Source organism: Heteronotia binoei, chromosome 20 (assembly GCF_032191835.1).
Source record: "Heteronotia binoei isolate CCM8104 ecotype False Entrance Well chromosome 20, APGP_CSIRO_Hbin_v1, whole genome shotgun sequence".
Lineage (NCBI taxonomy): Eukaryota > Metazoa > Chordata > Lepidosauria > Squamata > Gekkonidae > Heteronotia > Heteronotia binoei.
In genome coordinates, this window is record NC_083242.1 from 9,218,500 (window position 1) to 9,243,891 (window position 25,392).

Below are 25,392 nucleotides of genomic sequence, written 5' to 3' on the forward strand. Positions count from 1 at the left end.
CATTGGACAATTTTTTAGTATTAATGAGAGAAGAAAAATATTGAACTTTGATTGGTTAGCGGTACCTTTATAATTGAATTTAAATTTATAACTTCAGGGAAGTCAAATATTGGAGGGAGGGGAGGTTGAAATATCATATGGGTTAGTATAGAAAAGAGACAATTAATTATTGTAACCATATGTTATTAATAAATTGTTAAAAACGAAACTGGGGGAGCCACCACTGGGGACTGGCAACCTTACGGATCCCTGAGCTATGGACTAGACATAGGGACAGGTTTACATGTAGTATAAATTCAGTTTGATGGGTTTAAGGGAGGAAAGAGAAAAGGCAATTTGCACACACCCAGCATGAAGGCTATCTGCGTGCTTGTGCAAACGGCAATAATACTTGCACATGCGCACGCACACACGTTTCTTATACTGAGAGAGGAGAAAATACGCTTGCACACAACAAACAATTTGTTAAAAATATATTTAAACATTTGACTTTCTGGCTTTGAACCCATACTTAAATTAATGATTTATTTATAGTTGTTAGCAAAGGAAACAAAAGCCACCCCCATTCTGCCTACAGGACGTCTGCAGCTGTTACTTATTGATTTCCTTCTTTCATTCCCATCTTTCCCAGTGTTCCTAGGGACCCAGAAAAGTTGGCATCATCCCACCCCCCACCCCCAGAGACCCCAGACTCAACATAATTCTCCTCTCCCCTGTTGTAGCTGGGAGATGTTTAAGGTGAAAACAAATAATCCGTGAAGCTTCCAGGCTGTGCCTGCGCTTACTTTGGGAAACCAACCATGCGGACTTCACAGCCCATTGCAGATCCCATTGGACAAACCGTGATCGGGGCAGGCTGAAACTAGGAGGACTGGAACCGCTGAAGCACAGCTGTGCTCTTTGTTATGCTGGTACCATCTCTGCAAAAACATGGGGTGATAGGGACAGATAACCAAGTAGAAAGGTAGGAAACTGGGGGCACTGATAGGGATGTCAGCCTCCAGGTGGTACTTGGTGATCTCCTGCTATTACAATTGACTTCCGAACTCCCAAGACCAGTTCCCCTGGAGAAAATGGATACTTTGGAGGGTAGGCTCTAGAAGAAGGATGCAGATTTATACCCTGCCCTTCTCTCTGAATCGGAGTCTCGGAGTGGCTTACGGTCTGCTTTATCTTCTTTCCCCACAACAGAAAGAGGGTGGGGCTGAGAGAGCTCTCACCGCAGCTGCCCTTTCAGAGACAACTCTGCGAGAGCTATGGCTGATCCAAGGCCACTCCAGCAGCTGCAAGTGGAGGAGTGGGGAATTAAAACTTGTTCTCCCAGATAAGAGTCCGCACACTTCACCACTGCATCAAACTGGCTCGCTAGGGCAGGGGTGGCCAATGGTAGTTCTCCAGATGTTTTTTGCCTACAACTCCCATCAGCTACCGTTGGCCACCCCTGCTCCAGGACATTATCAGAAATGAGGTTTCTCCTTCTCCTAGCCCTGCCCTCCCCAAGCTCTGTACCCCAAATCTCCAGCTATTTCCCAGCCCGGAGCACTGACGAGGACCACCACTGATGGCTTAACACATGCCCAGTCTTGCAATTTACTGGAGAGTCTTCCCCATCGCCGATTCACCGCTGATCAAAACAAGCGTGCACAGAAGGAAGGAAAACATCAGAAAGGCTCAGATGAGCAAGATTATCTGAGACCCACGGAAGCAACTTTCAGTAAGACAGGGGCGGGGAAAAGCCATTAAGGAACATGGAAGTAATAGACCCTGGCTTGTCAAAGCGCACACTCAATCCATACTACATGCATACTTGAGCTGGGCTAAGACTAAGGAATTAGTTGTATTCATTTCCATTGGCCTACGGTTTAATCATTTCGCTGGCTTTTCCAACACAGACCTGATTAGTAGGGTAATGAAATTCAGGAGAAAATACAGGTGCACCAGAACAATACCGTGGCTTAACACAGTGCAACTGCAAAGTTGTCAGAGTATGCCAAGGAAGAACACAGCAAAAGGGTTTATCGTTCTTCGGCTTCCGCAAACCTGTGGAAAACCAGCCTTATAGATAGGGTTGCCAATCTCCAGCTGGGGACAGGGGATCCTTTGGTTTGGAGGCCTGCCACCCTACCCACTTCAGGGTTATCTAAAGGCAGGGGTGGGGAGGAAATACCTGCTGAGCACTCCATAATACGCTATGGAGGAAAAGGAAGGTCCCCTGTGCAAGCACCAGTCGTTTCCGACTCGGGGGTGATGTTGCTTTCACGTTTTCATGGCAGACTTTTTACGGGGTCGCTTGCCATTGCCTTGTCATCTATGCTTTCCCCCCCCCAGCAAGCTGGGTACTCATTTTACCAACCTCAGAAGGATAAAAGGCTGAGTCAACCTTGAGCCTGCTACCTGAAAACCCAGCTTCCGCCGGGGATCGAACTCAGGTTGTGAGCAGAGCTTAGGACTGCAGTACTGCAGCTGTAACACTCTGTGCCACGGAGCTCTTAAAACCCTATGGAGACTGGTCCCCATATGGTATAATGAGAATCAATACATGGGTATCTGGGAGGGGAGCTATTTTTTGAGGTAGAGGCACCAATTTTTCATCAGTAGTATCTGTTGCCCCACCTGAAAAAAGCCCCCCCCCCCAAGTTTCAAAAAAGATTGGACCAGGGGGTCCAAATCTATGAGCCCCCAAAGAAAGTGCCCCATCCTCCATTATTTTCCATGGAAAGAAGGCATTTAAAAGGAGTGTGGTCTCTTTAAATGCAATGGTCAGAGCTCCTTTTGGATTTCAACTGTGCTTGTCACAGCCTTGCTCCTGGCTCCATTCCCAAAATCTCCCGGCTCCACCCCCAAAGTCCCCAGATATTTCCTGAGTCGGACCTCGTAGTCCTACTTATGGAAGAGGAGGGTGTTAGAGGAAGCTATTTTAGAAATCAGGAACTAAGAGGGCGAGGCCATCTGGTCAATTATTGTGGGCTGAGGCCCATGTTGGACCCAGCAGGTAACAGTTATTCCTAGGAAGGACCCTTGACATTGGGCCACGTGGCTGAAGCATAAGTGGTCAAAGAACAAAGTCTGAGTCTAGTGGCGCCTTTAAGACCAACAAAGTTTTATTCAAGGTATGAGCTTTCCTGTGCAGAGAGAGAGAATGAGACAGAGAGAGATTACACTTTGCTCATGGGATATACAAGACTCTTGGTTCATCAAGGTCAGTACTGTCTACTCAGACTGGCAAGCAGCTCTACAGGGTCTCGGGCAGAGGTCTTTCCCATCTCCTCCTGTGTGGTCCTTTCAACTGGAGATGCCAGGGATTGAACCTGGGACCTTCTGCATGCCAAGCAGATGCTCTACCACTGAGCCACAGCCCCATTCATGGCTCTCCAGGGTCTCAAGCTGAGGTTTTTCACACCTATTTTGCCTGGACCCTTTTTCAGTTGGAGATGCCGGGGGTTGAACCTGGGACCTTCTGCTTACCAAGCAGATGCTCTACCACTGAGCCACAGCCTCATTTAGCAGGAATGAGGTGAGTGCTCAAAGGCACCTGTGCTTAAATTTATTACATACCAAAGCATGTAATAAACAGGTAAGAGAACAATTTAACAAAATTTGACCTGTTTTATAAATATTCCCTAGACCACAAAGGTTAAAAATATACTCTGCAAACTCCTGTCTACATGTTACTCTCTCAAAGCACACGGTATATGCTTTAGAGCGTGCTCCATGTCCACAGACACTGTCCATACCAAGAGTGAACAGCCCAGTTTCAGAAGACTTTGTCCTGCTCCTTTTATAGTCCCGTTTCCACTCTGCTCTTTGATGCTCTTTGAGCTGCTGGTGGAAGGCCACAATGCGTCAACAGCCCCTGAAATCGGAAGACACCATCGTGTTCCCCTAAGCCTTATCTTGCTCTCTTTCCTTGCAAGATCAAACTAAAAACATGATTTGAATGCAGAGCGCTGTTCGTACTGCAAACAAACTGTGTGCGCCATCTTCAAGCATGTGCCAGGGCCTTAATTGAATGCACCACATCTTTCCAAGAGATTAACAACCTTTCCAATGTACTCGGGGGGGGGGGGGGGAGAAATATTAATTAAAAAACTTTTTGTCTAATTAGAATATAGCTTGATAACAGGATTTTTTTTAAAAAAAAAACAAAAGCAGATGGAAGCATCTATGTTTTTGTTGCGAACATTGTAATGATTTTCACTGGTAGACTTGAAAGCGAATCCTCCCCCCCCCCCCGCCCCTATAATCAGCATTAGCAAACAGCTTGCAATTTCCCCATCAAAATATACGAGTGATCCGGGAGGCAAAAATCAAGTACTTTTCAGATAGCGAAACCTGCATTCAAGTAAATGCTAATGTTATTCATTGGCATTCAAAAGGAAAACTCCAAATTATAAGAAATCTTAATGGCTCTGGTGGTGAGTTCTTGATTGCTCAGCAGCTATTTGTCCACACATTAAGTATTGCAGAGTAATCCTATGCAAAGTTACTGAGTCTGTCCATTGAAATCAATGGGTTTAAACTAGACTGAGGTGGCCAAACTGCGGCTCAGGAGCCACATGTGGCTCTTTAACACATATTGCGTGGCTATCAAAGCCACCACCTTGTCAGCCAGTTTTACATCTCTTCCTCCCTCCATCTATTTTCCTTCCTTCCTTCCTTCCTTCCTTCCTTCCTTCCTTCCTTCCTTCCTTCCTTCCTTCCTTCCTTCCTTCCTTCCTTCCTTCCTTCCTTCCTTCCTTCCTTCCTTCCTTCCTTCCTTCCTTCCTTCCTTCCTTCCCTCCCTCCCTCCCTCCTTCCTTCCTTCCTTCCTTCCTTCCTTCCTTCCTTCCTTCCTTCCTTCCTTCCTTCCTTCCTTCCTTCCTTCCTTCCTTCCTTCCTCCAGAATAACTCTGCATAGGATGGAACAAGGCTGTACCTTAGAGCTGCCAATCCCCAGGTTGTTGACTAGGGATGAAAACGCCAAGCACAAGACCTGTCACATAAATAAACTAGTGCAACTGTGTAACATATAATAAAACAACTGGATTTTAATCAAGAGCCTGTTAATTTTGCCTTTTTAAAAATCTAACTCGTTTCAGCTTATATATATTCAAAGTCATTACTACCGTCAATAGTAGCCAGCAGCACAAACAACCAAGTCACAAATTGTGCACGGGCACTAAACATGCTATGCATCACAAAAATGATGTGCACAGGCACCAAACAATAAATGAGGGGGCACACATGCATCCAAGTACACTCAATAAATATTCTGTGAGTGCTCAAAGGCACCTATGCAAGTATAATAATAGTCCAAATTGTACGGACTGTCTCTGCAATGTGGAAAGCCCTATAAAGTCTCAGTAGTCCGTCTCTCCTGGAACACCCAAATGACCAACTCGAGACATGCAGCCGAGGTATAAGTCAAGTATATAGTGAAATCTAACACCAGGAAATCCAGAACACTTATACGCAGCGAACTTTTGTGGGGACGAATTAAGGTGAGCCTAAAGGACTTCTAGGGGATTTTGAACTACAGCTACATTAAATTTAATCAGCCCTGGAAAATACCGTAACACAAAATGCCATTGATTTGCAGATTTTCACAGAAGTCACACAAAAGTAGTGTGGGTTTGTTGTCGTTGTTGTTGCTTAGGCATTAGCCACAAAACAGCAAATGAGAAACATTAAAGAGCTTGAGCAGGCACAATTCATGTTTCTTGCATCCAAGACACAAACCAGCTTTGATCTCCCAGGTAATAAAGTCGATTGGGATAATTTGTAATTGGACAAAAGTTCACAAAGGCCTTCCTTTTCTGGTAGCCAGCAATCTTCCAGCAGCTCTTCTTCACAGTATAGTTTTTCACTCCTCCTCTAAATCTTTGGGAATGTACAGCCGATGGCCCCAAGAGCCAAAAATGGCAGAGATGAAGTAAAACGAGAAACAGACCTGTCTCGTTTAATCTATGAGTGTTCACAGCCAGGACTCTGGGAGGAAATTTGTAATCAGGTGTTTCACTGCCAATGGTGCTGAGTTTCCATCACAGAAAGGGCTTGTGTCACTTGCAAGACTAATAAAACAATAACTCATCAGCTCCTGCTATTTCTTTAATCCTTATTTGAAGATTCTCAAAAGCCACATAGTTCATATCCATAATGTATCATTGGCACAACAACACCCATAAGCATAATGACTCACTTCCATAGCACTAGCTCATAAGCCGATCTAATTTAGTCTTCCCTACTTCTTTCTAATGAGAAACAGTCCAGAATTTCACTGGGCAATGGTAGCAGTTATGGGAGAGTCCCCAGATGGCACTACCACAAATAAATCTTTTCATGCCCTTCTTTTAGTTCTGCTGACAGAGTGAGCCACTGATCTGAAAACACCTGGGGCACATATCAGGTACCCAATGCACTAATGATTGGAGAAAGATTGCAACAAGTTCAGATTAAGAAACTGGCATCATAGCAAACAATTCTCCTGGTTGTAGGAATCACTGGATCCCAGAGGAAGATGATGATATTGGATTTATACCCCGCCCTATACTCTGAATCTCAGAGTCTCAGAGCGGCTCACAATCTCCTTTACCTTCCTCCCCCACAACAGACACCCTGTGAGGTTGGTGTGGCTAAGAGAGCTCTTACAGCAGCTGTCCTTTCAAGGACAACTCCTACGAGAACTATGGCTGACCCAAGGCCATTCCAGCAGCTGCAAGTGGAGGAGTGGGGAATCAACCCCAGTTCTCCCAGATAAGAGTTTGCGCACTTAACCACTACACCAAACTGGCTCTCCAGATCACTGGATTCATAACGCTGCCTGACCCCATAATGGCTTCCTTTAGACTTTTTAAAAAAAATTCTGTATTATTATTTTGTGTGCGTGTGTGTGTACCTGCGCCTAGGGCTGCCAGGTCTGTGTTGGAAAATACCTGGAGATTTTTGGGGTGGAACTAGTAGAAGATGGGGTTTCGGAAGGGGAGAACCCTCAGTATGGTACAAGGCCATAGAGTCTACCCTTTAAAGCAGCCATTTTCTCCAGGGGAGCTGATTTCTGCCAGGTAGAGATCAGTTGTAAAACTGGGACATCTCCAGGCACCACATGGAGGCTGGCAACCCTACCTGCACCTGGAAGTCATGTTGACCTCTTGTGACTGACCCTTACTGGGAGCCTGTAGGATATTCGGAGATGTGGTTGAATAAAGCCTGCCCCTGCCCTCCCAACTTGGTATTTCAAGGCGGTCTCCCATCCAAGTACTCACCAGAGTCGACCCTGCTTAGCTTCCAAGATCGGGCTTTTGCCTGGGCTATCCGGATCAGGGAAGCTTTCCTTGGTCTTGTCCTCTCTGCCTTCAGATGACCCAAATCATCTACCTGTTACAGAATGGTCAGCCCTAATACACTGGGCATCTGTTTCTCTATGACTCCAGCAGCACCATAGAGACCAATACGATTTTCAGATAATAAGCTTTTATGAGTAGGAATGATCATGAGCTGCATTTTTGGAGTTTGGTTCATGACCATGACCATGACCCACCAATTTATATGCTCGCAAACCGATACAATGGCTCAAACCACTTGCATCGGTTTGCGAGTCATTTAAAGTTCAAACCGCTGCTTTCTGCTCTCCCCAGCTTTTTATGGGAGGACTGCTCAGCTGTTTGGTTCAAATGGCTTTTTTGTGGGGGACAGAATGCAAGGGAATAAATGGCTTTGAGCCATGTAAAGTGCAGCATAGCTGTTTTTCACGAATGGCGGAAATTTCCGCTCTTCGTGAAACACCACGAACCGCATCAATATTCATGGAGGTTCGCGGCAGTTCTTCAATTCACAAACATCGCTTCGCAAAACACAAAATGGCCAAAATTTGTGGTGAACTTTAGTTCGTTGGCAGATTCATGCCCATTCCTGTTTACTCCAAGAACTTTGGAAAGCTCGTATCCCGAAAATCTTGTTGGTCTCTCTGATGCTACTGGACTCAGATTGAACCATTCTACTGCATGCCCACATGGCTAACCTCTGAAACTATCTCCTTACTCTAGTTGTAATGCTAAAAATAGATGTGACACATGAGCAGATTTCAGCTTTTTCCAAGGAGAACGCCTGACTCAAAAAAAGACTGCGGGGCATTGAGAAAGCGGGTGCAACCCTCGTCCCGCACGTGGTTCACAAAGGCTGGAACTGACCCCCTTTCGCCATGCCTTTATTAGCCCAGAAAGGGGAACAAGACAGACACCCTGTGTCAATCTTTCTCTTCCTTTCCATACATGATAATAATATGAAAAGGGGAGTAGTTTTCAGTCCATGAAACTCTTCTTTCCACACCACAGCTCAGATCCAAACTGGAAGCTGGAGAGATGGGTTCACAGATGGGCCAGCATCACATCTAAATCTGCACTGTTTCAACAACTTTCCATTTTGCTGTACTGGTTTGGTGTAATGGTTGAGTGTGCGGACTCTTATCTGGGAGAACTGGATTTCATTTCCCACTCCTCCACTTGCATCTGCTGGAATGGCCTTGGGTCAGCCATAGCTCTGGCAGAGGTTGTCCTTGAAAGGGCAGCTGCTGTGAGAGCCCTCTTAGCCCCACCCACCTCACAGGGTGTCTGTTGTGGTGGGAGAAGATATAGGAGATTGTAAGCCGCTCTGAGTCTCTGATTCAGAGAGAAGGGCCGGGTATAAATCTACAGTCTTCGTCTTCTTCTTCTTCCCTAAAAGTGGCTGCTCTCTTTGGCTTATAAATACCATTTCCTGCTATCCACGTGCCTTCATGGTCCTGCCTTCTGATTCAGAATGGAATCCTCAGTCCTCCTATCACACAGGCGCCTCCTTTTAACCAAACAGATCTTGATATACAAGCGTACTGAATGACTTCCCCTCCACTTCAACTGGCATTTCCATTTACCCCTTACAGTTTTAATCAGCCAAGATGCGTTGCCGTGTTAGCCTGCCTGTAGCAGTAGAAAAGAGCAAGAGTCCGGTAGGACCTTCAAGACTAATAAATTTTGTTGCAGGGTATGAGTTTTTATGAGTCACAGCAGTGAGCAGTGACTCAAAAAAGCTCATACCCTACTGCAAATTTTGTTAGTCTTTAAGGTGCTACTGAACCCTTGCTCTTTCCTAGTTTTAATTGACATGTGCTTTTTTGAGGGGGGTGAGATTCTTTATTCAGTTTCTCAATCCCATGTGATTGGCAGTGGAGACTGAAAAGTGCCACATGTTACACAGCTATCAATATGCCAATTATACCTAGTTTCATAGGTACAGATGACTGGGGAAGGCAACGGCAAACCACCCTGTAAGAAAAAAAGTCTGCCATGAAAACACTGTGAAAGCAACGTCACCCGAGAGTCGGAAACGACTGGTGCTTGCACAGGGGACCTTTCATTTTTTCATATATATATATATATAAAAATCCATGCACCTCAACTGTGTGCATGCATCCATACAGCTGTGGACTTTTCACTCCCTTAGCCTATCTACAGCAAAGACACTACAGTAATTTGTTTTCATTTGGGCTTGAAGAAAACACAAAGATTGCATGGAAACTGAAGCCATTTCCTCACATTTCAGCACATCCCTTGCATAAAATGATTATTAGGAAGCCAAAACAAAAATGATTACCAGGTTCTTCTTGGCTGCTTTGCTAGAAATCTGCTCTCTCTACCAGCTCCCTTGACCCTGCTTATTTTCAAGGGGGATGCACAGCACGCCTGGCGTAAATGGCTCTAACCCCTTTCAGAACTTCCCAGCTGCAAAGGGAAAGATGGCTGCTGCCGTAGATAAATTTTTTGCACAGCGTTTAGTTCTTGCATGCCCAGATATTAGCAGCGGTATTTGATCACTGTCTTTCTGATTATTATTGTCATGTTCTCAGTGGCGCAATTTCCTCCGGTCTCCTGTTAGAGGCTGGGATAAAACACCTCCAAGGTTGAAGCCGCAGCGATTCTCTTTGATCATCCTCTGTATGGCGCCTTTTGTAAACAGGTAGGCAAATTGTCCTCCTCCTGAATTCTTTTCTTTCTGTTTCCCTCTCCAACGTTTTGTTTCAAGGGAAAAGGGGTGGGGTGGAATTGGAGCCTCAGAGAGCCCATAAAATGTGCTGAAAGCTCTGCTGCAAATATCTTGCTGTCCTATACTGTCGTGCCAGGCATGGCTGGTCCACTGCATTGTGGTGTCCAAGGCAGAAAATCTACACACACACAGCCTACCTTGAACAATCCGTTGGGATGTTTTCCTATGCAGGTGGCATTGATACAATTGAAAACATGGACATGGCTACTCCCATACCGAGACCATGGTTCCCAGCAGTGTTCCCTCTAAGCTGAGTTGGTGTGAGTTAGCTCACAGTTTCTTAGCCTCCGGCTCACACATTTTTGTCTCAGCTCAGGAAGGATGGCCCCAGAGTAAACTAAGACCGTTTTCCTACACAGCTCACCTTGCAGTCACAATCCTGTTCCCTCCGCAGCGTCTGGTCAGATTTCCCACCATCTGTGCGGAAGTTACAGGAAGTGCCGCAGCTTTTGCGTAGCAAATGTAAACCACTAAAACCCAGTTTACGTTTGCTATGCAAAAGCCGCGGCACTTCCTGTAACTCTGGCGCAGATGGTGGGAAATTCGACAGATGCTGCGGAGGGAACAGGATTGTGACTGCGAGGTAAGCTGTGTGCGAAAACAGTCTAATTTATGCAATAGCTCACACAACTTTAATGCCAGTAGCTCACGAAGTAGAATTTTTGCTTACAAAACTCCACCACTTAGAGGGAGTGTTGGTTCCCATTACAGCTGAGTCCAGCTGACTACAACCCTCCAAGCTCTAGGGTTGCCAGATGGGTGTTGGGAAATACCTGGAGGGGTGGAGCCTGAGGAAGCTGGGGTTTGGCGAGGGGAGGGGCTTCAGTGTGACACGGTGCCACAGAGTCCACCTTCCAAAGCAGCTGTTTTCTCCAGCTGAACTAATTTCTGTGACTTGGAGATCAGCTGTAACCCCAGGAGATCTCCATCCACCACCTGGGGGTGGCAACCTTATTTAGCTCCCTTCCCATTCCCATAATAAACTAGATATTCAGCTTGCTTACACGGAAAAGGGTTGGGTCCTTCTGATGAAAATTTACCCCCTTCTAAGCAAAGCAGGTTGTATATATATATACATACATACACACACACACACACACACACACACACACACACACATATATATATATATATATATATATATATATATATATATATATATATATATATATATATATATATATAAAAAACTCCTAACAGATCTCCTGTATTTGAGAACAGGGATATGCCCTCCATCTCCCTTAAATACTCCTCCTTCTCCAACTTGTACAGCTATTATAGATGAACTCCTGGAAACTTGCTTACATTGAAAAACAGAGGGGGGATGTTTTGGAAGCTTGATGTGATATTTGGGAAGAACCAAGCAAGTATTTCCTTAGCTTAAGAAAGTTCACTGGGGGGGGGGGGGGAAATCTTTAATACCATTGCACACCCCAAACATTCCCCAATTGGCTTAAGCGCCACGGTTGCATAAGCCTTCCACCTTCCAAACATTCTCTTCTGAGAACCGGCTCTGGGCTCTTCTTTAAAATCCTGTAATAAAATAATACTCACAGTGGAAGATTTAGCTTGCACAAAGAGAATTGCTTAAAAGCGCAGTTCCGGAGCCTATGGTAATTTCCCGTATTTCATGTTGATGGCAAACCAGAGTTTAATCCACCGCAGAATAACCTGAGCTGTGCGTTTCAAAGCCTCTGGTGGTTTTATTGGGAGCGAGAAAGGGGTAGGCGGAAAAGCTTCAAACTGCAAACCAGCAAGTGCTCTAATAATTTGAAACGTTGGGAAATTTTTCATTTGGGCGGGGGGGGGGGGAATGCTGCCGCTGCCTGCCTCCGTGCAGCTGGCTAAGAGAGGAGAGAGGCCGTGGAGTGTGTCAACGGCACAATTTGAGACCGTTTGTCTCTCACTTGCCCATCCACAACAGGCCCATTTGATCAACAAAATCCTGACCCGTAAACAACCCGCCAAAGAAAAGGAGGCTGCGTTGCTGCCAAAAGGCTACTCCGAGCAGCAAATCTGGCCTTTGAACGAAATTGGAAAGTCAAGAGTACTCATATTCTAGGGGGAAATGAAAGAGAACGTATTTATTAAAAGAATAAATCATCATAGTGGCAAAGGCAGGATTGTGGGGAGGGCAGACTCACACAAGGCGATTCAGGATAACTCAGAGTGACCCCCATTGTATGTTGCCAGCTCCAGGTTGGGAAATACCTGGAGATTATGGGGGTGGTGCCTGAGGAAGGTGGGGTTTTGTGGAGGGGAGGAACTTCAATGGGGTACAGTGCCAAGTCCGCCTCCCAGAGCGGTCATTTTCTCCAGGTGGACAGATCTTTGTTGTTAGTTATAATCCCAGGAGATCGCCAGATAACACCTGGAGGTCAGCAACCATACCCAAATTCCAATGGTCTTTCAAGCTTGGCCAGTCCAGCAGCTTTTGAAGTAATCTCATTTTGGGACTCGGAAGAACTAACCACAACATGGCCTAACATGGTCTTTACTGCCCTGGGTTGACATGTATTAATCTTTCTCCCATATTTTAATCCCACATTCCCAGGCGCTTGCAGCAGAAGGGATGCCAGCCTCCAGGTGGGACTTGGGGATCCCCCAGAATTTCAGCTCGTGTCCAGACTACAGAGATCAGTTCTCCTGCAGGAAATGGATGTCTTGTAGGGTAGACTTTATAGCAATCCATCCCCCCGAGGTCCCCAGTGCTCCCCAGGCTCCATCCACAAATTTCCAGGAGTTTCCCAACCTGGATGTGGCAACCCTATCCCGCCCAAGCCGCCAGGAGGGATGTGGCAACTCTATGCCACAGTGTACATTTTTAATATATTTTTTGAAACTTTAGTATGGCATACTTAGTTCTCATGGCCCTTTCTTACATGCTCCAGGAAATGCCTATCACCACTTTGGGGTCAGGAAGCAAATTTCTTCAGGCAGACCTACCCAAAGCCCTGATTGAGGAGAGAGCTGAATGTAGGTCTCCTCTCAGGCCTAACATTACAACACCCTGGAACCCTAGCAATAGCCTATGCTTGACACCTTTAACGTCTTCTTAAAAACAACGTTTCAGTAGACACAGAACTTTATGCCCGTACATTGGAATTCATTAGTTAGCTTCAAGTAGCTCCACCTCATCATGTAAGCACTTCCCCTCAAGTAACCACACAAGTCACAGGGCTTTGTGGTGGGCACCCTAGGGATTCCGACATTTAGGGTCACCAGACTCTGGCTTGGGAAATACATGGAGATTTGGGAGGTGGAGCCTAAGGAGGGCAGGGTTGGGGGAGGGGAGGAGCCTAAAGCCATAGAATCCAATTCCAATGTGGCCATTTTCTCCAGGTGAAGTTATCTCCAGCAACTACCTGAAGGTTGTCAACCCTACAGGCATCTCCCATCCATTCAGTTATCATCATCAGCTCAGTGTTCTTGACCAAACACAGACCTCTTACATACTTGTTTTACACCTCAGTGATCACTCTACCTAACTTAGCAAGACTGAACCTTTGGTTCTTCCCCCTCTCCAGTTTGCTGTACATTGCAGTAGTTAAATGTGCGGACTCTTATTTGGGAGAACCAGGTTTGATTCCTCACTCCTCCACTTGCAGCTGCTGGAATAGCCTTGGGTCAGCCATAGCTCTCACAGAGCTGTCCTTGAAAGGGCAGCTTCTGGAAGAGCTCTCTCTGCTACACCTACCTCACAGGGTGTCTGTTGTGGGGATGGGAAGGTAAAGGAGATTGTAAGCTGCTCTGAGACTCTAAGATTCAGAGCGGAGGGTGGGATATAAATCCAATTTCTTCTTCCTCTTCATCCACTTCTTCCTCCTCTTTTCTTCCCTATGTTTCTTCACATTTTTCCAGCTTACTCGGCCTCCTGCATTCCAGCCAGCCTTTCTTGCCAGCCAGAAATCTTAACTACTTCCCTTAGAAGGAACACACAACCACATGGGGTGATGAAAACCCGCATCACAACCCAAGATAAGAGAAGGGTTGCCAGGAAGTCCTCCATTATTTACCCTGATACAGCTCCTCCGAGGAGTTCTGTACTTGTCCTATTAGCTTATAGAGAAACCCCATTTCCTCAAGCTCTTTGCTTTGTGTAAGTGTGTGCATGGGGGGGGGGGGATATAGGCTAACAATTCCTATTTTCACTGGGGGAGAATTGCAGCCGTAAATCTCCTGAAGCAGCGATTCTTTTCTTTTCCCATTAAGTCTCCTTTTCTAGCATCTTATCTCCAACGCTGCATGCTTCTTTTCCATATATTCAACTTATGGTTCGAGATCCCCCCCCCCCCCCATTTAAAAAGCCTCATCATGCACCCTTCCTGCCTTGGCAGATAAATTGAGTGCCACGGGGATCTTAGTAATATTTGTTTCTACTTCATTTGTTAGATAGCTACAGAGGAACCTCCGAGAAATGAACTGACCTTTCCGCTGAACACTCCCCGTGAGCTTGCTTGCTGGCCTCCCTCCCTGCCTGCCCCCTTGCAAAGGCTTCTCGGCAAGCAAAGCCCGGCATAAATCAGGCAGGCTGGAGGAGCGGGATTCTTTACCTCCACAGCATCCTGATTTGGCAAGGCAGGGAGGGGGAAAAAAGATGGAAAGGGCTAGCTGAAAAAGGCTTTTAGAGGGACTGAGGGGAGGGGGGGTCTTGTAGCACAGGGGCAAATGCTGAAGGAGAGAGAGAGAGAGCCTCAAGGGACAGGGATGAAAGCAGAATGGCAAAGAGAGCAGCTCCTAGAACTCAGAGAAATCTCAGTTCTTAGAATAGGGTGAATACTGATGGCACACTACGTTAAGTATAAGGCTAAACAAGTGGGCCCCAGAACTTTCTTTTTTGAGCAGGAACGCGCAGGAACACAGTTCTGGCTGGCTTGGCTGGCCATACAAAAGAGTTCCCGCTGGCCTTTTCCCAGAAAAAAGCCCTTTGTGAACCAATGGTGATGCCACGGGGTGTGGCCTAATCTGCAAATGAGTTCACACTAGGCTTTTTTTAAAAAAAAACCCAAAAAAGCCCTGGTGGTTCCTAACATGGTGCTCACTGAAAGATTTTCTGGTGCCCACCAAGTGTTTTTAGGTTTCTGATTGCCTATTGGAGATTTTTTAAAAATGTTGCTTTGGCAGCAGCTGCCACCACAGCACAAGAATCTTCACTGTGTGACTGACATCAAGCTATAGCAATCACCCTTTGGCTGGCTCTGCCTCCCATGGCAACCATTTTGTGGCAGCCATTTTGAAACTATGCAGATTCATTGAGTGCCTCCAAGCTCAAAAAGTTTGAGAACCCCTAAGCCAGGGGTGGTCAAACTGCGGCTCAGGAGCCACATGTGGCTCTTTCACACATATTGTGTGGCTCTCGAAACCCCCATTGCCCAGCTTGGAAAAGGCATTTGTCTCTTTAAATTACTTCTCCAAGTCAAGCCAGCTAGAGACTTGGAGAATGCATTTAAAGTTAAAGTTGCTTTCTTTCCACCCTCTCTCCCCATCTATTTCCTTCCTTCCTTCCTTCCTTCCTTCCTTCCTTCCTTCCTTCCTTCCTTCCTTCCTTCCTTCCTTCCTTCCTTGCAGGTATTTAAGCCTTAGTATAGATCAGGGGTGGCCAAACTTGTTTAACTGAAGAGCCACATAGAATAAACATCAGATGTTTGAGAGCCACAAGATATGAACGGCAAATGTTTGAGAGTCACAAGACATGAACATCAGATGTTGCCTACCTGAGGGACCATCTCTCCCCATACGAACCCCAGAGAGCACTGAGGTCAGTGGAAAAGAACCAGCTGAACATCCCTGGGCCGAGGAAGGCCAAATTGAAGAACACAAGGGAACGGGCCTTCTCTATCACAGCTCCGGATGAAGTGCGGGCCCTGCGGAGTCTTGAGCAATTCCGCAGGGGCTGCAAGACTACTCTTTTTAAGATGGCCTTCGCTGAATGCTGAGTTAATGATAGATTCGCTGCTGTTGTATTCCACCATCAATTTATTAAAAACCTGAAATTTAGCACCATAAATGTTAATTGGAATTGGAATGTTGACTTAAACGATGGTTTTATAATGTAGTATTTATTGAATTATATGATTTTATTGTATTATATTGAATACAATATTGAATATTGTGAGCCGCCCTGAGCCTGCTTCAGCGGGGAGGGCAGGATATAAATAAATAAAAAGTATTATTATTATTATTATTATGAAGCTCTCAAACATCTGCAGGACTTTTTTTGGAACTCCCTTGTATATTAGGCCACATCCCTTGATGTAGCCAATCCTCCTAGAGCTTATGGTAGGCCCTGCACTAAGAGCCCTGTAAGCTTCTGGAGGATTGGCTACATCGGGGGTATGTGGCCTAGTATGCAAAGGAGTTCCTGCTACCAAAAAAAAAAAGCCCTGAACATCTGACATTTATTCCATGAGTCTCTTACATTAAGGAAGTTTGGTCACCCCTACCCTAGGCTAAACGAACAATGTGGCACCTAATACATATTTAACACCATCACAATTACTTGTAACTGTTGTTCATTGAGTGGTCTTCTGTGCAGCCCAACATTGGACTGCGCAGAAGCCATGATGATGATCTTGCAATTACATTTGTCAGGGGCCTGGAGACCTCCTAGAGTTAGAACTGATTTCCAGACCACAGAAAAAATGGCCACAGAAAATGGAGGGTGGACTCATTGAAGTCTAGGGTTGCCAATCCCCAGGTGAGGGCAGGGGATCCCCCGGTTTGGAGACCCTCCCCCCGCTTCAGGGTCGTCAGAAAGCGGGGGGAGGGGAGGGAAATGTCTGCTGGGAACTCTATTATTCCCTATAGAGATTTATTCCCATAGAAAATAATGGAGAATTGATCCGCACATATCTGGGGCTCTGGGGGCGGCTGTTTTTTGAGGTAGAGGCACCAAATTTTCAGTACAGCATCTAGTGCCTCTCCCCAAAATATCCCCCAAGTTTCAAAACGATTGGACCAGGGGGTCCAATTCTATGAGCCCCAAAAGAAGGTGCCCCTATCCTTCATTATTTCCTATGGAAGGAAGGCATTGAAAAGGTGTGCTGTCCCTTTAAATGTGATGGCCAGAACTCCCTTTGGAGTTAGATTATGCTTGTCACAGCCTTGATCTTGGCTCCACCCCAGTGTCTCCTGGCTCCACCCCCAAAGTCCCCAGATATTTCTTAAATTGGACTTGGCAACCCTATTGAAGTCCCTTCCCTTCCCAACCCCCCCCTTCCCCAGGCTCTGCCCCAAATCTCCAGGAATTTCCCAACCTGGAGTTGGTGACCCTATTTGCAGTACCTCACTGCTCATCTGAAAAACCTTTTGATGTTTGAAACTAGGCTGCAAAATACAAACCCCAAATCACCGCAGCCTAAATTTAGGTTTCAGTCCTAAAATTACCTTCCAGCCACTGGATGTGTTATCCTTTCAGAATTGTTCTCGCAAAACCCATCCATGTATGAACCTATATTAAAGGAGAGAACGTAATTGTGCAGTTGAGTGCCACGCTCTTTTCCAAAGACCTGGTTTCATTTATTATCACTCTCACATGACAATTATATTTTCAGCCGCCGGAGTAACTTTCAGGCAAGCAGAGGCTGCTTCAAAATATATCATGAGACGCCTCTGTCCACAAAAAGGAACTCTCTTGACTTTCACGAAGAAGCTCATAGTGAGGCAGGATCAAAATTTCAGAAATGGAACCACACTCGCTTTTTAAAAAAATTCATTCAATTCAAAAACGGGGTTCTGGTCATGAGTGCGTGCTAAAGAAATGCTGCCCTTTCCTTATGGGATTGATAGCCTTAAGGTCGCTAGGAAGTCTCCTCCTACAGACACCAACTATTGTTTTATATTTCATATTGGCAACAAAGTCTTTGGATTGTCCTTATATCTTTTTTATTAATTCCTAGGAAAGTGGATGTGATGTAGAGCTTAGAGACTTCATTAGCATAGAAAGCTGAAGGCAACTAAAAATAAGAGTTGAAAGCTTTGTACCTGGGCCGTCTTCTTAACAGTAAGGCCAGTTTTTATTTTGAAATGTGTTAAATAGGGATGTCAGTCTCCAGGTTGGACCTGGGGATTCCCCAGGATTACAGTTCATCTCCAGGCAACATAAATCAGTTTCCCTGGAAGACGTGGCTGCTTTGGAGGGTGGTCTCTATGGCATTGTACCCCACTGAAGTCCTTGTCCTCCTCTGGCCCCATCCCCAAATCTCCAGGATAGGATTGTCAAATCCAATTCAAGAAATATCTGGGGACTTTGGGGGTGGAGCCAGGAGACATTGGGGTGAGCCGGGAGCTATGGCGTGACAAGCATAATTGAACTCCAAAGGGAGTTTTGGCCATCACATTTCAAGGGACCGCACAGCTTTTAAATGCCTTCCTTCCATAGGAAATAATGAAGGATAAGGGCACCTTCTTTGGGGGCTCATAGACCTGGACCCCCTGGTCCAATCCTTTTGAAACTTAGGGAGTATTTTGGGGAGAGCCACTGGATGCTATACTGAAAATTTGGTGCCTCTACCTCAAAAAACAGAGCCCCATATACCCACAGATCAATTCTCCATTATTTTCTATGGGAATGTTGCCATAGGGAATCATGAGTACCCAGCAGACATTTCCCTCCCCCCCCCCCCCCGCCGCTTTCTGATGACCCTGAAGTGGGGGAGGGCCTCCAAACTGGGGAATCCCCTGCCCCCACCTGGGAATTGGCAACCCTGCTCCAGGAGTTTCCCTGCCTGGATATGGCAACCCAACCCCCCACCAGTGGCCAAGGAAGACTTGGCAACCCTCCAAACATTTACACTAAAAAAAAAAAAAAGAGGGCCATCTTTAAAAATAGAATTAACTTTTTCATCCGAGTCAGAGGAAACTGGAATGCCTCACCACGGGCACAAATATGTTGTGTCTATGATAACAAAAACCAAGAGACAAAAAGAGACAGGACTTTCAGAGATCCAAGAAGTAAAAGGATATAGCCTCAAGCAGTTTTATCAGGATCTATGAAGTGTCTAAAAGTTTCCGCAATTTACTTGTTCCAAACAACTTCCACTTAAATGCAGCCTGATTGGACTCATGTTTACTAGGTAATTCCACTGATCTGTAGGAAGCTCTCTCTCTCTCTCTCTCTCTCTCTCTCGTAAGTATGCAGAAGATTGCTGCCCGAAAAGAATAAGTTTTTTCCAGTCTGACTTGCAAAGTTCTCTTTTGACATGACAATTGAACACACTTGGGCTTTTCCTGCTACCTTTAATCTTCTGCTTCACAAAGTCACTTTTGGATCCCATCAAGGCATGCCTGAACACCGGCTTGCTCAGCTCACATTAGGGTTGCTGGGTCGTCCCGTTCACTAGTGAGGGATGGGGCTGGGTAGGAGTGCTAGATCCAGGTTGGGAAACTCCTGGAGATTTGGGAGCAGAGCCTGAGGGGGACAAGGACCTCAATGGGGTATAATGCCACAGAGTCTACCTTTTAAAGAATCCATTTTCTCCTGGGAACTGATCTCTGCAGTCTGGAGATGAACTTTAATTCCTGGGGATCCCGGGAGGTTGGCGTCCCTAGCTCACATTCTGCTGGCCCATTAAGGTAACCAGCTTCAGGGGGGCAGTAGACCTCCTAGAATTACAAGCGATCTCTAGGCTACAGAGATCACTTCCCCTGGAGAAAACGGCTGCTTTGGAGGGTGGACGGAATGGAATTGTACCCTGCTAAGGTCCTCTCCTCCCTCAAACCCTGCCAGGCTCCACCCCCAAAATCTCCAGGAATTTCCCAATGCAGAGCTGGCATCCCTGTTACCCGTCATGAGCAGGGAGCCTCTTTTTGTCCAAGAGTTAAGCTGTTCATCAGCAGCTGGAGAGAGTTTGTTGAGTTATTTTTTCACATTTTCAAACGGCACATGAGAGTTCATGCATGCACATCCTCACACCCCTTGCTGGGGAGCATTTCCCTCCTCCCTCCACAAACCTGCACCCTGCAAGCTCGCCAAATGTATAAGCCAACAGCAAACAAGGTAGAAAGCCAGCAATTACATTTTTAAAAAAGAAGTCTTATGATTTGGTGTTTATCACTGAGGTTATTTTGCTTGGGTGCATTTTCATACAACCTCCTGAGAGCTGTAGCATCCTCCCAACACCAGAGTTGTCAATCTCCAGGTCAGGCCTGGAGATCCCCCCAGAACTGGCAAGTCCACCCAACCCCCATAATATAATTTAACTGGCCTGGCCATCCATGACCCTGGGGGAGAAGCAATTTCCTCTACTGCCTGGATAAAAAGAGAGGCAGGAGGAAATGGAACTCCACCACCATGGTGACTGAGCCGCTGCAAAGCTGTCTTGACACAGCGTTAGAGTTGGCTGGCAGTAAGGAGGCTGAAGGCTCAGCTCACAAGTGATTGCAGCTGTCAAATACAGTGTATTCACCTCCTCAACACCAGGGCTTTTTCTGAGCAGGAATACGCTTCCTGCTGGCTTGGCATCAGGGAGTGTGGCCTAATATGCAAATGAGTTCGTGCTGGTCTTTTTCTACAAAAAAGCCCTATGCGAAACAATGGTGACATCAGGGGGTGTGGCCTAATATGCAGATGAGTTCCTGCTGGCCTTTTCCTACAAAAAAGCCCTGCTCAACACGTTCACCGCGAAGTGTGCAGTGGGGGTGGCCAAATGTGCTCAGTGTAAGAGCCACAAGGAATAAACATCAATTGTTTTTGACAGGACATGAACATCAGACGTTTGAGAGAGGAAGGAAGGAAGGAAGGAAGGAAGGAAGGAAGGAAGGAAGGAAGGAAGGAAGGAAGGAAGGAAGGCAAAGAAACCAACTTTAAGTGCACTCTCCAGACCACAGGCTGGCTTGACTTGGAGAAGTGATTTAAAGAGACAAATGCCTACTCCAAGCCAGCCGATGGGGGGGGGGGCTTTGAGAGCCACGCAATATGTATGAAAGAGCCACATGTGGCTCCCCAGTTTGGCCACACCTGTTCTACAGCATCCCTCATTCCTTTGGGGCAACAGCTGAAAGCCTTAGTTTTGGAGACTGTAATTCTCCATCTCCCAGTCTCCAGGAGCTTCCCAACCCAGAGTTGGCAAGTCCACCCAAATCCTATAATTTAAACTCACTGGCTCCACCATCCATAACTCTGCTATGCGAATTTGCTATGCAAGACTGAGCAACTTGCTTGTTTCTAGTAGAGAGAAAAGTAATTTCGGATTCATTGTTGAGGTGGGTGAAAGTAGGTATGCTCAAAACATGTCTCTCGTTTGCAGCAAATTTTTAGCTCCCAAACCACATCCGTACTAGCTGGAATACTTTAGATTTCATCCTGTGTGTGTACGAAGCGAGTAAATTGAGCTAAGCTTATCTCCAAGTAGATACACAAATCTTTTTTAAAAAAAGATACAAAAAATCCTTGGCATTTTTTTTTACCTTTGATCTGAAATTCTTTAAATTATGGCTGTGTAGCATCAGTGGCCTCGCACCACATATTTCAGCCAGATTTTTTAGCAGGAATAGGCAGTGTAAATAGCACCCGCCTCCGCCCATGCATACAGATCCCCCCAAATTAGATCCGCACACCACACAAAGCATCCCCTTCCATGTATAATTTATCCCAAGTCATTTCTACAGTGGCGACGCTACTTTTGTTTGGAAATGATACGCTGGACTAAGTATCATCGTCGCACCGTTTTGCTGAGCGAACAAAGAATACAGCAGTAATCTGCGATTGGAACAGCATCACTTTATTCAATTAGACGTTCCAGTGCTTGGCCTGCAAAAGCCTCCAGACAATAAGAAATCCCCACTTGCTTGCCAGCCTGTCCGTTGATTCCTTTTAATTTGCTGTGGTTTCTCTGTTGCCCTAACACACCTTCTCCTCTTCTAAACCAGCTCACCACTGGGGCCATTACGTTTAAATATGCCCCATCACATAACCCAGCACCAAACTCTTTGTGCGTTTTCATACTCTTGAATATTGCAAGGAGCCAATGTGGTGTAGAGTCCCGTGGCACAGAATGGTAAAGCTGCAGTACTGCAGTCGGAGCCCTCTGCTCACAACCTGAGTTCGATCCCAGCGGAAGCTGGGTTCAGGTAGCCGGCTCAGGTTGACTCAGCCTTCCATCCTTCCGAGGTCGGTCAAATGAGTCCCCAAGCTTGCTGGGGGGAAAGTGTAGATGACCGGGGAAGGCAATGGCAAACCACCCCGTAAAAAGTCTGCCATGAAAACGTTGTGAAAGCAACGTAATTGCAGAGTCAGAAACGACTGGTGCTTGGAAAGGGACTACCTTTACCTTTTTTACTGTGATGTAGTGGTTGAGCGGCAGACTCTTATCTGGAGAACCAGGTTTGATGCCCCACTCCTCCACATGGAGCCTGCTGGGGGTTCTTGGGCCAGTCATGGTTCTCTCAGAGCTCTCTTACCCCACCTACCTCACAAGGTTGTGGGGAGAGGAAGGGAAGGCAATTGGGGTAGAGAAAAGTGGGGCATACAAAGCAGCTCTTTTTCTTCTTCTACCTACGTATTCCTCTCCACTGATTGCATCAAGAACCCCTTCATCATCCCTTGCCTTCACTGATGAGATATGTTACTTGCCTACCTCGCTACTTAAACCTCTCAGCTCTCTCTGTCATTCAGCCGCTCTGACTACCTCCTCTGGGCTTCAAAAGCACTGGTCCTCTTTACTACATGTTTCTACATCTACATGTGTAGATGACCGGGGAAGGCAATGGCAAACCACCCTGTAAACGTCTGCCAAGAAAACGTTGTGATGCAACGTCACCCCATGGATCGGTATTGACTCAGTGCTCGAACAGGGGACTATTTTGACCTTTACTACATGTTCTGCTTGTTCTTCTTGCTTCCTGCACTGAGTTTCAAGCCCTCAGACACTTTGCTTTCAGATCAGGATCCGGCCACTCCACTCATTTTGGGCAACTCTTAAATTGAGTCCTGGTTGCTTCCACATGGATTTCTGGCTCTGAATCCTACCCCCCCCCCACACACACACACACCCCAACTGAAGTGGTTCTATACTGAGCTCCTTCAATGGTTCCCCTACCTCTGTTCTGCAGTTTCCCTGACCTGCTGCTTGGGTGTGATTGCTCCCCAACAACTGTGCCCACAAGTTTTGAGGAAATGTCTCTGCACCTCCCCACTCACGTTAACTGCTACGTCCTGCACCATTTCCCCTTGAGATCGACATTCCCCACCTCTGTCACTGGCAGAATTTTAGCCTTTTTGAATATATATATATCAGTAGTAGATATATCATTATATGAGACTACAGTGATGTTCTTATGACTGATTTTTAAAACCTGCAAAAAAGTCTGCTGCATTGCCAGGTCCAATTCAAGAAATATGTGGTAATGTTGGGGGTGGAGCCAGAAGACTTTGGGGGTGGAGTCAGGAGCAAGGTTGTGACAAGCATAAATTGAACTCCAAAGGGAGTTCTGGCCCTCACATTTAAAGGGACTGCACACCTTTTAAATGTCCTCCCTCCATTGGAAATAATGAAGGATGGGGCACTTGCTTTTGGGGCTCATAGAACTGGACCCCCTGGTCCAATCTTTTTGAAACTTGGAGGGTGTTTTGAGGAGAGGTGCTGGATGCATTGCTGAAATTGTGGCGCCTCTACCTCAAAAAACAGCTTCCCCAGAGTCCCAGATACCCAGGGATTAATTCTCCATTATACCCTATGGGAATTTATCTCCATAGGGAATAATGGAGTGCCCAGTAGACACTTTCCTCCATCCCCCTCCCCACTGCTTTCTGATTATTCTGAAGCAGAGGTAGGGCCTCCAAACCGGGGGATCCCCTGACCCCACGTGGGGTCTGGCAGCCCTAACTGGAGGTGGGGAAGGGGATGCGGGCGTGAGGGGAGAGCAGGGAGGAAATCTTTATGAGGGGGCACTGTTGTTGCCGCGAAGGCCTGTGTATTCCCAGTAGCAAGGTGAGCAAAAGAGCAGCCCTTGTGCAGAAAGAACCCTGTCCCTTTAACTGCCCTTCTTGAACGCTTTCTTGACTACAGCCTCATTTTCCTGTTTTCGCAGATGTGGAATTCTCTTCCTGCTGACATTAGACTTATCTCCCCCTCCCTCTTTGACTTGCTTTTCTTTTTTCATCCCTCGTCTCCTCTGACCTCTCTCTCTTTCACTTCATCCACTTTCCCTCAGCAGTACTTTAATCCCACTTGTCTCCTTCTTATTTCGAGAGACGCTTTCTCCAGTTGCACTGTTTTTCCCCCCAGCGCAATTTCACCTCTGTCCTTCCCTTTCTCAATCTTCAGCTTGATTCTTGACAAGTTTCCCTCCCTCCCCCCCCCCATCTCGTCACCCTCTTCTTTTGTATCATGCCTGCTTAGATTGTAAGCCTGCGGTCAGGGATCTATCTATTCATTTTACTTCTGTTCAGCACATCGTATATTACAGGCACTGTACTGAATTATGACGGTCCTTCTGCATTAAAGGTCAGATTTTTCAAAGGGGGGGAAATCATTTAGGTATATTGCTTATGTGGAAAGTCAGTGGTGCAGATCCAAAAGGCAACCAAAACCTTTGCTTCCTTGGTTTGCATTGTAACAGTATTTGGGTGATAAAACGAGAATAAGAAGGAGGGGGCTTCCTCAAGAACATAAGAGAAGCCATGTTGGCTCAGGCCAATGGCCCATCCAGTCCAACATTCTGTGTCATTCTGAAAGAACTCAAAGTTGAACTTGTGGATCTTCTAACAAAAATCTGTAATCTTTCATTGAAATCTGCCTCCGTTCCTGAGGACTGGAAGGTAGCAAATGTCACCCCCATCTTTAAAAAGGGTTCCAGAGGAGATCCGGGAAATTACAGGCCAGTCAGTCTGACTTCAATACCGGGAAAGTTGGTAGAAAGCATTATCAAGGACAGAATGAGTAGGCACATGGATGAACACGGGTTATTGAGGAAGACTCAGCATGGGTTCTGTAAGGGAAGATCTTGCCTCACTAACCTGTTACATTTCTTTGAGGGAGTGAACAAACATGTGGACAAAGGAGACCCGATAGATGTTGTTTACCTTGACTTCCAGAAAGCTTTTGATAAATTTCCTCATCAAAGGCTCCTTAGAAAGCTTGAGAGTCATGGAGTAAAAGGACAGGTCCTCTTGTGGATCAAAAACTGGCTGAGTAATAGGGAGCAAAGAGTGAGTATAAATGGGCAGTCTTCGCAGTGGAGGACGGTAAGCAGTGGGGTGCCGCAGGGCTCGGTGCTGGGTCCCATGCTCTTTAACTTGTTCATAAATGATTTAGAGTTGGGAGTGAGCAGTGAAGTGGCCAAGTTTGCGGATGACACTAAATTGTTCAGGGTGGTGAGAACCAGAGAGGATTGTGAGGA

General features: G+C 46.2%; 1 protein-coding gene and 1 non-coding gene across 2 annotated transcripts in view; both read right to left on the minus strand.

Moving 5' to 3' along the window:
• The window catches only part of SDK1 (sidekick cell adhesion molecule 1), a 936,924-nt gene that overhangs the window by 445,299 nt on the left and 466,233 nt on the right, over window positions 1–25,392 (minus strand). The gene's annotated exons all lie outside the window — the stretch shown is intronic.
• TRNAA-GGC (transfer RNA alanine (anticodon GGC)) lies at window positions 3,288–3,359 on the minus strand. Its single transcript has one exon. It is a non-coding gene; the product is annotated as a tRNA-Ala (tRNA).